The sequence below is a fragment of the Chiloscyllium punctatum genome, chromosome 7 (assembly GCF_047496795.1).
Source record: "Chiloscyllium punctatum isolate Juve2018m chromosome 7, sChiPun1.3, whole genome shotgun sequence".
Lineage (NCBI taxonomy): Eukaryota > Metazoa > Chordata > Chondrichthyes > Orectolobiformes > Hemiscylliidae > Chiloscyllium > Chiloscyllium punctatum.
The window spans coordinates 98,513,897-98,528,985 of record NC_092745.1 but is presented as its reverse complement, the minus strand read 5'-3'; positions in this window follow the sequence as shown (position 1 = coordinate 98,528,985).

Here is a 15,089-nt window from a genome sequence, read left to right as displayed (position 1 = left end):
GGGTTCTGTCCTTGTTGTGGTTGGAGGAATGGGGTTTGACGGCAGAGGTGCAGGAAGTGGATGGCACTGGAGGGCATCATTGACTATGTGGGAAGGGAAATTGCAGTCTTTGATGAAGGAGGCCATCTGGTGTGTTCTGTAGTGGAATTGGTCCTCCTGGGAACAGATGAGGTGGAAGAATTGGGAATAAAGGGTGGTGGTTTTGCAAGATACAGACCTAACTCTCTGACTTTCTGATCAAATTTGGACTTATGTAAAACAATATTCAAGGATGTTCAAACAGGAAGCCCTCTGTTGCTTTCTTGTCAAAGTCGCAGACCAGCTGCATCTAGGCTGGTTGCATTTTTTCAATGTGCATCTGGTTATTAGTACTTTGTAATGGTATGCACATGTTACCAGCACATGTTGTTCTTTCATGCAGCAGACTGTTGAATTCTCGATTTCTCCTGTTGTTAGGTTGTGTTTGTGTTTGCATTTGTGTCTGTGTTTGTGCCAATGCCTGTCTTTGTGACAGAGGCCTTATGTTTACAGCAGCTTGAGTTTGTCATCGTATTTGTGAGAGTATTTCAGTTTGTGTCAGTATTTGTGCCACTTCTGGTTCCAATGCCAGCAACAATGTTGGTGTTACATCAATATCGAGCACATGCAGTTGCTTTGTGAAAATGATCAAGGCATTTGTGCTGGAACCAATCTCTAATGATATAACCTTTGTTCAATGATACTCTTTGAATGTCTAAAATATTCTAAGTAGGTTATTGCTGCTTAAAATATGGGTTGAGCTGTAGTTCTATTGCAATCCTATTTACACTTGTCAAGTTTTCTTCCAACAATGTTAAAAATTTCTTGCATTTCTCAATAATAACTCACCTTTTCTAATTATGCTATTTCCCCTCCTAGTACAGGTATGTGGAATGGGTGAAATGGTTTCTTGAGACAAAAAGAACTTTTGTCTTCAAAAATCAGATGTCAAATGAAAATGCTGCATTTGTTTTTCTCTAGTCATTTCACATGTCCATTAGTTTTCAAAGTTATAGTTTCGTTTTACATAAGTTAAGAAATTCATTTGCACCGCCAAACTTGTGCATCGCCTACTAACAGACTGGTAGTGATGAGAAAATTGGATGCATAGCACTGCTGTATGTGGCTCTGTGGTTCACCAGTGTTTGAAGATATAAATATACTGTGCCCACCAAATGCCATAGGAAAATAGCAATTGCTATTGATCATGCAAAGTATTAATCATTTAAGATAAACAAATGAAGAGAGGTGCTATGGAGTTAACATGACCTTTTGTCATTTCATTTTAGGTGGTGTGACAAAGTTCCTGCACAAAAGTTGAAAATAAAGCTGGATCTTAAGGAACTACAATGCTGCTAACAATCTACTGTAGGTGGAGCAGATCTCATTAACTAACGATGAGTCATTTTCTATAATGTCAAAGAAAAAGAAGGCTCAACTTCAGAAAAAAAAACATGAAGTGATACAAATGTATTAGATGGAATGGAAAAAATGAGATATTATGTTAGTGATTCTATAAAATGTCTGTTGCCACCCTATGTAAAATTGTAAACCTTGGCTATTCTATCCTATTTTTGTTCAAATTTGTTTTTCTCCTTCCACATGCCATGTACCACTTGCAGGCAAGTGATTAAGGTCATGCACTGGGAGCAGCTTCTAAACTGCACTGAGAGCAGTGTTTGTGCATGCATCTTTTGTAAAACCTCCTGGAAATGAAAACCTGTACAACTTGTGTTTGCTTAGCATTTGTTATCACTGTGTTTCTCCAAAGTTGTATTGAAAATCTCAACAGAAAAAAATCTGCTATTTTTCAGGAGACGAGACATGTCAGTAAATTGTTAAGCTGGTTAGGATCCTTAATCAGATCATTCTGATGGATGATTATGCCTGAAGCATTAACCTGTCTTCTTTGTTTACCAATGGTGACCAGGTTTGTTGTCTATTTCTAGCATTACAGATTCTTTTCCTGATTAACTTCCAAATTGTTCTATATTGCTTAGAATTCATAGCAGAATTCAAGTAGACTTCCATAATTCACAATATATGTGTGTGTGATAGGACCCCAACTTGCTTTCAAAAAGAGCACCACTGCTTGAATCATCAGCTGCTCAGTGCGATCCAGGTCTAAATGAATCATAGAATCCCAACAGCGTGGAAGGAGGCCATTTGGCCCATCAACCCTCCGAAATGCATCCCTCACAAACCATCCCTCCCTACCCTATAACTTTACATTTCCTAAAGCTAATCCACCTAGCCTACACACTAAGGGTAATTTAGCATGGTCAATCAACATAACCTGCATATCTTTGGACTGTGGGAGGAACCCAGAGCATCCGGAAGAAACCCACACAGACATTGGGAGAATGTGCAACTCCACACAGGCAGTTGCCCAAGGCTGGAATTGAATTTGAGTCCCTGGCGCTGTGAGGCAGCAATGCTAATCACTGAGCCATGATGCTGCTCAAGTTGTGGTTTCTTTGGGAAAAAAAGTGCTAAGTACTGCACCACCATTTTAACAAGAGTAGTGACCTGATTTAGGTGAGGTAAAGTTAGAAACAGATTCCACGGAGTCTTACATTGCAGTATTAGTATCACAACCTCTGGGTCAGAAGGTCTGGGTTCAAGTCCCATCTTCCCTGGAGGTGAGTCACAACATGTGAATTTAAAATGACTGCTGCACAGACCGCTTCATAAGTTTACCCAGCACTGTATCAAACTTTAACCTGTTACACATTGCATACCATCTTACTATGTATAAAAAAACTTATTTTAAAAAATAATGAGAGGCAAATAGGCATAATTGTGGCTAGTCATGCTTTTCATTGAAAAATGGACAAATTTGCTGAATGAGAGTTGGCCGTATTGGTAAACAACCGAGAGCAGCATTTAATACAAACGGAATTTAACATGCAATAACCGGACGTCAAAGGGCCTGAAACCTTTAAAACCCTGAGCAAGAGCACAGGGGATCCATTCGCAACATTGCTTGCTGGGAAAGCCAGAATGTGGGCCAGACCCTGGTTTCACCAGAATTCCAATCAATTGAAAAGGGCTGTGCTTTGCTATAGTAAAGAGGCTTCTGGGAACTTCTGTGATGTCATAGGAATTCTACTCATCGTACCCCTTTTAGATCCTGATGAGTACATGAACTCTCTTGAAGCCTTTGCAACTAATATCCCTTAATAGACATTTTTCCAGAAGTAATCAGTTCCAAAGAGGATGGATTGCCCTCAGTTAAATACTTTATGCACAAAAACAAAAGTAGAAATTGCTGGGAAATCTCAGCAAGTGTGGCAGCATCTGTGGAGAGAAATCAGAGTTAATGTTTTAGATGCCAACGTCCAGTGACCCTTCAGAACTGTACCCGAAACATTTAACGCCAATTTCTCTCCATTGTTGCTGCTAGACCTGCTGAGATTTTCCGACAATTTCTGTTTTGTTCCTGGCTTCCAGCACCTGTTCTTTTGTTTTTAAAAAATATTTTATGGCTCCCTTAGGAGTGTAAAAGAAAATAGCCATTTAGTTTGTAAGTCAGAGAAGGGCAACTGGAGTTCAAGTCAGTCACATTCAAAAGTAACAAAACGTGTGCCATACATGTGCTTTTACATATGTGCACCACCTACCGTAGCTCTGCAAAGTTCTCCATGCTCCTGCAATTTGAAAATCCATTTGCATCCTGTGTTGTGAACAGAACATCTTGCTACACTTGCAATACTTGAATGCACTTGAGTTTCCATCCTTTTTCTCTGAGTGAAGCATCATTTTCATTTTGGATCTAATATCATGCACTAGCAATTACTAAGATAGAATAATAAAATCGATCCAGCACAGAAGGTGGCTATTTGGCCCATCCATGGCAGCTCTCCACAAGATTAACTCATATCACCCTTCTCCTACATTTGCCTCCCACCACTGGCAATAGTTTCTTTCCATTTACTCTGTCTGGACTCCTCATGTTTTTTTTAGCATTTTAGACAACATTATATTGTTCCTTATAATTGAATCCATTATTAACCTGTTGCCACATTTATTTTGGAAACCCTCAATGGTGCGGCTTCTGTGGATGGAGATCTTAGGATATAATTGGGCACAAATGAATCAAGGTAGCATTCTTCCATTTGTACATGGTCTTTTTAGACATCGCTATAGTATAGGTACTTATTTTTATTAAAACGGAGGAGACTATACTAAATCCATATGCATGGCAGTTTATAAAATGTCAAAAAGCTGTAATGGATATGAGACCATACAAGGGAGGAGCCAATTTCAATTACCAGCATAATGAAAATAACCCTGCATTAAAAACCATGAACAAGATGGTATTTTATGAGTATCTCCCATTAATCAAAGTAAAAATGTTGTTCGTCCTGATTTTTTGTGGCCATGTTTATATTAGCCTGTCATATATAATTGCAGAGAACAATAGATCCTTTTCCATTTTAAGTATCATCTTTATGATATAGGTGTGTCACCATTTAAGTGAAATAAAGCAGAGGGATATATGTGCTTCGAACATGACATATAATCTAGGTATTGAACCTTTTAACTAATGCCAATTGCATGCTGGAATCAAGATCAACCAATAATGATTTTTATATGTTGATCAGATCAAGATAATTTTAAAATATAAGGTGTAAAATATTAAAAATATCAATCAGCAACTTAAAAGAGATAAGTCAGAGTAACTGGAAAACCTTTGTCTATATTAAGTGAATTATTCTTGAAATATAAATTATTGTGATAAACCTTTCTATTCTTTGTGATTGAATTTTAAAGGCAAGATAAAATAGAGACCAAAGACTTAAAATGCACAGTCAATAGGTCAAATCGGTCCTAATAATATGCTTATTGTTCGTAAAAGGTCGTATTTTGGGCTAAAGCACTTAGCCCCAAAGATAATTTGTGTAATTATGATGGTACTAGTAAGTGTTAAAGCTTTTGAAAATGTTGATCTCAACCTGCAGGCAAATCTTTTAAAGGTGGTGAAATTTGTAAATTGAGGGAATTATTGTATTTTGAAAAGGTGTGAAAATAAAGACCTGGTTTCCAGCATCTGCAGTCATTGTTTTTACCTGGAAATGTAAGTCAGCTATAGCTACAAAGCTGGCTATGCCCCAAGTTTGAAATAATCACCACTGTGAGCAAGACCATAAAATAATTTTAAATATTACTTCTTCCTGGATTACCTCTTCGTAGACTCGAAAGAAGCTAGTGGCAGATGGCAAGTACATGCAGGTAAATTGTTGATTAAAAGTCATCTGTAGATTCTTTCCAAATAGTTTTCAGAGTCAATACCTTGTATCAACATGAAGTTCTGTCCTTGTTTCCTTCAATTAATATGTGTAGGTTGTTTGTCAGTTCACACAGATTGTGTTTGACATAGCAAAACATTCATTTCTAAAAGTAAGATAGGTCTAAGTTATTTTAAAAGTATGTAGGTGGCTTTAAGCTTGTCAAAATTTATGTTTACTGAGTGGCAAATAAAAACAAAATGGTTATAGACATATTGGCTCATTAGTGTGACAATCGATGTATTGCCACTTTCAAAGGTACCTATCCCACTGCTGATGAAATGTCTGTCTACTTCAGATCAAAGGCTCCTTTTCCAATGGAGACTGTGATTTTATGGTAAACTGTGGTGAGATGCAGAGATCCTTCAGCATGATCTGGACAGGTTGGATGAGTGGGCAAATCAATGGCAGATGCAGTATAATTTGCGAGGTTATTCATTTTGGAAGCAAAAGCAAGAAGGCAGCTTACTGCCTGAATAGCTGAAAATGGGGCGAGGGAAAATGCAGCAGGTGTCCTTGTGCACCAGTTGCTAAATGTAAGCTTGCAGATGCAGCAGGTGGTAAAGAAGGCAAATGGTATGTTGGCCTTCATTATGAGGTAGGGATGTGTTGTTGCAGTTATACAGGGTCTTGGTGAGGTCACACCGAGAATACTGTGTGCAGTTTTGGTCTCCTTTTCTGAGGAAGGATGCTCTTGTTGTCAGGGATTGTGGTGAAGGCTTACCAGGCTGATTTCGGGGATTGCGGGACTGACTTATGAGGAGAGATTGATGAGGTGACGATTGTTTTCGCTGGAGTTCAGATGAATGAGGGGATGATCTCATAGAGACTTATAAAATGGAAGAGGACTAGACAGGGTAGATGCAGGGTTAATATTCCTGATGGTAGGTGTGTCCAGAACCAGGGGTCACAGTCTGAGGATTTGGGGTAAACCATTTAGGATGGAGATGAGGAGACATTTCTTCACCCAAAGAATGGTGAGCCTGAAGAATTCATTACCACAGGGAGTAGTTGATGTCTAAACATTGAATGTATTCAAGAAGCAGCTAGATATTGCACTTGGGGCAAATGGGATCAAAGGTTATGGGGAGAAAACAGCATTAGATTATATTCCCTACTGTGTGGAAACAGGGCCTTCAGCCCAACAAGTCCACACTGATCCTCTGAACAGTAACCCACCCAGACCCATTTCTCTCTGATTAATACACCTAACACTATGGGCACTTTAGCATGGCTGATTCACCTAACCTGCACACCTTTGGACCATGGGAGGAAACAGGGGTGCCCAGAGGAAACCCACACTGACACGGGGAGAATGTGCAAACTCCACAGACGGTCACCCGAGGCTAGAATCAAACTTGGATCCCTGTCGCTGTGAGGCAGCAGTGGTAATCACTGAGCCACCATGCCACCCATTGATTTGGATAATCAGCTATGACTGTGATGAATGATGGAGCAGGCTCAAAGGGCTGAATGGTTTCCTCATGCTCCTATCTTCTAAATTTCTACGTAGGTTCTAAATCATTTTAGGATAGATCTGATTGGATTATGTACAGTGCGTATTCTGAATTGTTTTATTAGTGGATTGAGTTGACGAAGCTCTCAAAAGATACGTTGAAATTACATTTTTAAAAAGATTAAATTATCCTTGGGCTCCACAAAAATAATTTGGACTGCTGCTGCGTCAGGTTCACCTGAGTGAAGCAGGAAAGACCTGCCTGCTCATAACAAAGTCGGGTCTATGCTTACAGAAGAGTAAGAGAGGAAACTGGATTGGGCAAGCATGATGATTTTCACTATGTATTAGTAAATCTTTTATGGTGAGGTATGTTACAGTAGATTTACAAAATTATGAGGGGCATGGATAGGATAAATAGACAAAGTCTTTTCCCTAGAGTTGGAGAGCCTAGAACTCGAGGGCATAGGTTTAGGGAGAGAGGAGAAAAATCTAAAGGAGACCTAAGGGGCAACTTTTTCACGCAGAGGGTGGTACGTGTATGGAATGAGCTGCCAGAGGAAGTGGTGGAGGCTGGTACAATTGCAACATTTAAGAGGCATTTGGATGGGTATATGAATAGGAAGGGTTTGGAGGGATATGCAAACTGGTGCTGGCAGATGAGACTATATTGGGTTGGGATATCTGGTTGGCATGGACGGTTGGACTGAAAGGTCTGTTTCCATGCTGTACATCTCTACGACTCTATGACCCTATGACCACTCCTTCTTTGTGCTGATTGTTGCCTCGACCAGTGTGTCACTAGGTACGGGCTGCTTGACATACATTGCTGCCACCAATCCTCACTTGCCTTTGGTTTGTCTTGGGTCTATTGACTGATTATTCATAAAGGATGCTCCATTGTAGAGTATCTGTAGAAGAGACACTGATCTTCGATAACAAGATGGTTTATGGCATGACAACGCTAAGTTAAGCTATGTTTGGTCAGGCATAATTACAAGGTTCACAGGGAGCTGGCAGAGATACATCTGCTCCCTCTGGCAGCTAACGTAGAACCCATTGTCTCCATATATACACTGTGTTATAACAGTTGGATGAATGGAGCCAGCGTAAAATGAACATTAATCCCTTCCGATCACAACCTTAAGAAATAATGCCTTATGATCAGGGACAACTGATAATTGACTCCCCTATTTCAGTATGGCAATACAATCTCCTCATGAATTGAATTGGACAGAGTATCTTTCACGTATGTCCTTCTTGGGCTTCTCAGATCTTTTTGGTGGTTGACTGAGAATGGGAGGGTGAAACACAGTACAACTCATTTACTTGGGTGCTGACAGCTAGTAAACAAGTGCTGCCAGTTTCATTTTCGATCATTTAACTGAGTTGGGTTTCTGAAAATATTTTCTAAAAATATAAATTTGATATGTCCTATTTAAGTATCCATGCTTTTAAAATGTGCAGTCGCCCAAGACTATTTTGCTGATCAACAAATAGAGTCTGCTATGAGAGAATTTCATGAGCGTAAAAGGAGTTAAATGTGACAAAATCCCTGGATTCTCATTTACTGGCTTTTAATCTGACATTGCAAAACAAAATCAAGTAATTTCAGTTGATAATTTGTTTATCAAAAAAAATCGTGGCCAATGGAAAGCTTAAGACAAGAATTCATTAGTTAGACCAAGTCATGAGGATGGGAATGATATGGAATGCAATGATGTGGAAATTGATTTTAATAATAATCTGAAAACTAGAAAGGACTCTGCTGATCAGCCCAAAGCCATGACTGCTTTGAATAAAAAAGGAACGACACCAACTGTCAACGCTGTGAGAAAAACTTGCTCCTTTCTCACTGAGATGAAAGGAGAACTGTCTGTTGAAGAGTGCCCCTGAACAGTAGCAAAGAAAATACTTTCATAGTTTATTTAATCATGGCTGACTGCAAGGTTAGTAAACAGGTATTTTCATAACTATTGCAAAATCAGACTTATTCCACTCTGTGAATGTACACTAATTGCAGAGACAAACGTCCCAGGTAGCTTTAGTTTAATTACAGAAATATAACCTTGGACCAGCAGGTTTGAACTGTGGCTAAGATTTGAGGCAAGATGCTCAGAATTGATTGGCATCCGCTAAATATAACTCAGAAAGCATTCAATGTGATTCGCACACAAGGCAAGGGGAGAAATAAAATCAGACTAATATATATAAACAAAATACATTAGGAAATTAGTAAAGAAACATAGCATATAAAATATAAAGGCAGGAATAGGTTATTCAGCCTTGCAAGCATGCTCTGCTTCAATATGATCATGTCTCATCCTCTAACTCAATATCCTGTTTTGGTTTTCTCCCCATACTATTTTATTCCTTTTGCCCTAATAACTAAAACTAACTCCTCTTGAAAATATTTAATATTTTGGCCAGAACCATTTTCTGTGGAAGAGAATTCCACACACTCGCCACATTCCAAGTAAAAGGAGAAAGTGAGGACCGCAGATGCTGGAGATCAGAGTTAAAAAGTGTGGCACTGGAAAAGCCCAGCTGGTCAGGCAGCATCCATGGAGCAGGAGAGTCGACATTTCAGGCATAAGCCCCAAAAGTAAAGACATTTCTCCTTATCTCAGCCCTAAATGGCCTATCCATAACCTTAAACTATTACTCTTGATTATAGAATCATATAGAGTCATAGAGATGTACAGCACGGAAACAGACCCTTTGGTCCAACTTGTCCATGTCGACCAGGTATCCCAAACCAATCTAGTCCCACCTGCCAGCAACCGGCTCATATCCCTCCAAACCCTTCTATTCATATACCCATCCAAATGCCTCATAAATGTTGCAATTATACTAGCCTCCACTACTTCCTCTGGCAGCTCGTTCCACACATGCACCCACTCTGCATGAAAAAGTTGCCCCATGGGTCTCATTTATATTTTTCCCCTCTCACCCTAACCCTATGCCCTCTAGTTCTGGACTCCCCAACCCCATGGAAAAGACTTTGTCCATTTGCCGTATCCATGCCCTTAATGATTTTATAAAACTCTATGAGGTCACCCCTCAGCCTCCGATGCTCCTGGGAAAACAGCCTCAGCCTGTTCAGCCTCTCCCTGTAGCTCAAATCCTTCAACCCTGGCAACATCCTTGTAAATCTGTTCTGAACCCTTTCAAGTGTCACAACATCTTTCCAGTACGAAAGAGGCCAGAATTGCACGCAATATTCTAACAGTGGCCTAACCAATGTCCTGTACAGCCGCAACATGACCTCCCAACTCCTGTACTCAATACTCTGACCAATAAAGGAAAGCATACCAAACGCCTTCTTCGCTGTTGGTATAGAGAATGCTGGATGACGAAAGAAATTGAGGGTTTGGTTAAGAAAAAGCAGGAAGCATATGTAAGGTATATACAGGATAGATCGAGTGAATCCTTGGAAGAGTATAAAGGCAGTAGGAGTATACTTAAGAGGGAAATCAGGAGGGCAAAAAGTGAACATGAGGTAGCTTTGGCAAATAGAATTAAGGAGAATCCAAAGGATTTTTATAAATACATTAAAGACAAAAGGGTAACTAGGGAGAGAATAGGGCCCCTCCAAGATCAGCAAGGTGGCCTTTGTGTGGAACCGCAGAAAATGGTGGAGATACTAAACAAGTATTTTGCATCAGTATTTACTGTGGAAAAGGATATGGAAGATATAAAATGTAGGGAAATAGATGGTGACACCTTGCAAAATGTCCATATAACAGAGGAGGAAGTGTTGGATGTCTTGAAACACGTAAAGGTGGATAAATTCCCTGGACCTGATCAGGTGTACCATAGAACTCTGTGGGAAGGTAGAGAAGTGGAATGGCAGGTGGATAGGGTAGTGAAGGAGGTGTTTGGTATGCTTTCTTTTATTGGTCAGAATATTGAGTACAGGAGTTGGGAGGTCATGTTGCGGCTGTACAGGACTTTGGTTAAGCCATTGTTGGAATATTGCATGCAATTCCGGTCTCCTTCGTATCAGAAAGATATTGTGACACTTGAAAGGGTTCAGAAAAGATTTACAAGGATGTTGCCTAGGTTAGAGGATTTGGGCTACAGGGAGAGGCTGAACAGGCTGGAGCTGTTTTCCCTGGAGCGTCGGAGGCTGAGGTGTGACCTTATAGATGTTTACAAAATTATGAGAGGCATGGATAGGGTAAATAGACAAAGTCTTTTCTCTGTGGGTTGGGGAGTCCAGAACTCGAGGGCATAGGTTTAGGGTGAGAGGGGAAAGATATAAAAGAGATCTAAGGGGCAATTCTTTCACACAGGGGTGATATGTGTATGGAATGAGCTGCCAGAGGAAGTGGTGGAGGCTGGTACAATTGCAACATTTAAGAGACATTTGGATGTGTGTATGAAGAGGACGGGTTTGGAGGAATATGGGCCGGGTGCTGGCAGGTGGGACTAGATTGGGTTGGGATATCTGGTCAGCATGGACGGTTGGGCCGAAGGGTCTGTTTCCATGCTGTACATCTCTGTAACTCTATGACTCTACTTTCAAGGAGCTATGAACCTGCACTCCAAGGTCTCTTTGTTCAGCAACACTCCCTAGGACCTTACCATTAAGTGTATAAGTCCTGCTAAGATTTGCTTTCCCAAAATGCAGCGCCTTGCATTTACCAAATTAAACTCCATCTGCCACTTCTCAGCCCATTGGCCCATCTGATAAAGATCCTGTTGTAATCTGAGGTAACTTTCTTTGCTGTCCACTACACCTCCAATTTTGGTGTCATCAGCAAACTTGCTATCTATACCTCTTATGCTCACATCCAAATCATTTATATAATGACAAAATGCAGTGGAGCCAAAACCGATCCTTGTGGCACTCCACTGGTCACAGGCCTCCAGTCTGAAAAACAACCCTCCACCACTACCCGCTGTCTTCTACCTTTGAGCCAGTTCTGTATCCAAATGGCGAGTTAACCCTGTATTCCATGAGATCTAACCTTGCTAATCAGTCTCCCATGGGAAACCTTGTCGAACGCCTTACTGAAGTCCATACAGATCACATCTACTGCCCTGCCCTCATCAATCCTCTTTGTTACTTATTCAAAAAACACAATCAAGTTTGTGAGACATGATTTCCCATGCACAAAGCCAAGTTGACTATCCCTAATCAGTCCTTGCCTTTTCAAATACAGTACATGCACATCCTGTCGCTCAGGATTCCCTCCAACAACTTGCCCACCACTTATGTCAGGCTCACCAGTCTATAGTTCCCTGGATTGTTCTTACCACCTTTCTTAAACAGTGGCACCACGTTAGCCAACCCTTAGTCTTCAGGCACCTCACCTGTGACTATCGATGTTCAAATATCCCAGTCAGAGGCTCAACAGTGACTTCCCGAGCTTCCCACAGAGATCTGGGGTACACCTGATCAGGTCCTGGGGATGTATCCACTTTTCTGCGTTTCAAGACATCCAGCACTTCCTCCTCTGTAATATGGACATTTTTCAAGATGTCACCATCTATTTCCCTACAGTCTATATCTTCCATGTTCTTTTCCACAGTAAATACCAATGCAAAATACTCATTTAGTATCTCCCCCATCTCCTGCAGCTCCACACAAAGGCTGCCTTGTTGATCTTTGAGGGGCCCTATTCTCTCCCTAGTTACCCTTTTGTCCTTAATGCATTTGTAAAAGCCCTTTGGATTCTCCTTAATTCTATTTGCCAAAGCTATCTCATGTCCCCTTTTTGCCCTCCTGATTTCCCTCTTAAGTATACTCCTACTACATTTGTACTCTTCGAAGGATTCACTCGATCTATCCTGTCTATACCTGACATATGCTTCCTTCTTTTTCTTGATCAAACCCTCAATTTCTTTAGTCATCCAGCATTCCCTATACCTACCAGCCTTTCCTTTCATTCTAACAGAAATGTACTGTCTCTGGATTCTCATTATCTCATTTCTGAAGGCTTCCCATTTTCCAGCCGTCCATTTACCTGTGAATATTTACCCCCAATCAGCTTTTGAAACTTCTTGCCTAATACCGTCAAAATTGGCCTTTCTCCAATTTAGAACTTCAACTTTTAGATCTGGTCTATCTTTTTACATCACTACAGAGAAACCTCGATTATCCGAATATCAATTATCTGAATGTTGGATTACCTGAATGTCCTGATAGAAACTTTATGTCAAAGAGGTGTTTCAACCCTGACTGCGTCTTTTGTTTATAGGTACAATGATTAAAAACAAACTTGGCTCACTGAAATGCTGCCAAGAACAGTACTGGACAGTCCAGGCACCGTCTCTAAATGACTGACCTGCTGCCTCCTCTCTCTCTACCCCCACACTTTCCCTGGAGTTCTACACATGGGTGAACCCTAAACCCCCTTTCCCTTGATAGTTTCTCCAACATTGTGCTGTACGGGGCAGCGGTGCAACCTGTCAAAAAGTTTGTGTGTGTGTGTGTGTGTGTGTGTGTCCGCGCACGCGCAAGCACTATTTGGAGACTTACCCCACAAAGGCAGCTGAAGTCTTGTTGGTCTACAGTTCGGCTGCCCTGGACGGGGAACAGACTGGGTGGGGTGGAGGTGCGGGTGGATTGGAAAGGGAGCAGGGGCGCGGATGGGGGTTCAGACAGTCGGTGGGGATGGATGGGGGGGTGCAGGGTTGCGGGTTTGGGGACGGATGGGGGGAGCGTTGTTGGGTGGGGTTGACGTGGGCTGGGAGAGGGGTGGGAGCGGCTGGGGTTGGGGTAGGCAGTGGGGCATAGTGGGAGCGAACAGGGTTGGGGGGGCTGGTAGCAGATGGGAGATGGAATCTTGAGCATGATGTGCTTTTGCCTAATCTCCTGAAAGGGGAGCAGACTTCACAGAAAACTCCAAGCCCCAGAGGAAATCAACTAACTGAATAATCAATTATCCGATCAAAATAGTGCCTGCCTATCTTGTTCGGATAATTGAGATTCCTCTGTGTTTTAAAACTAATGGTCGCTGGCCCCAAAGTGCTCCCCCAATGACACCTCTGTCACCTGCCTTGCCTTATTTCCCAAGAGTAAGTCAAGTTTTGCACCTTCTCTACAAGATGTGCCCATCTCCAGTATTCAATACTCTGACCAATAAAGAGAAGCATACCAAACACCACCTTCACTGTCCTATCTACCTGCAACTCTACCTTCAAAGAACTATGGACCTGCACTCAAAGGTCTCTTTGTTCATCAACACTCCCTAGGACCTTACCATTATGTGTATAAGTCCTGCTAAGATTTGCTTTCCAAAAATGCAGCACCTCGCATTTATCTGAATTAAAGTTCATAGGCCACTTGTCAGCCCATTGGCCCATCTGATCAAGATCCCATTGTAATCTGAGGTAACCTTCTTCGCTATCCATTACACCTCCAGTTTTTATGTCATTTGAAAACTTACTAATTCTTGATCCTTGATAAGGAGCTCCACATTAATAATACATACTGTACTGAAAATTAAGGCGGGAGGCTGCTACTAAAATAGTCATGCAGTCAACACGCATCCGTTCATTCTGGTCTTCCTTTCATTGTTAGTTCAGCTTCAATAGTTCCTGAAAACTTTGATGCCTCAATGTAGTGGACAATTTTGTTGACATGTTGATGCAAAAGTTTGTTGGCAAGTTAACCAATCGCACGTTACTAAGTCAGGGGTCTTCAACAGATTTGACATCGTCAAGCACCTCAAAGTCTAATATTCTACCAAATAAAAGGCTAACCGAGTTGTTTTCATTATCAAAAGCAAAGTAATTTCTGATATTAAAACTTCCATTTTAATCATGATGATTCCTTTGTATTTAAAATGCAAAATGCTTTTGCGTTCTTATATGAGGAAACATATTTTGTTTTAAAACATGTAGACTGTACTTAATATGTTTGAATTTATTTAAATCTTTCCTTGCCTGAATATTGTTTACAATTAACAGCAAAACCTAATTTATTTGGTCTATAATACGAAGGACGCATATGTCAGGTATAGACAGCAGAAATCAAGTGAGAAAACTTTAAACACAATAGAAATATACTTAAGAGGGAAATTAGGACAACAAAAAGGAGACATGAAGTAGTTTTGGCAAATAGGGTAAGGAGAATCCAAAGAGATTCTATAAATACATTAGCAACAATTAAACCTGTTGGACTATAACCTGATGTTGTGTGATTTTTAACTTAGCAACAAAAGGGTAACTATAGAGAGAATAGGGCCGCTTAAAGATCAGCAAGGCTGCCTATATATGGAACAGTAGGAAATGGGGTTATGGGATTGTGTTCAAATAACGACTGTAATCAGTGAGTGGCAAAAATAGCCTCTTTTATCCAGGAATCACAG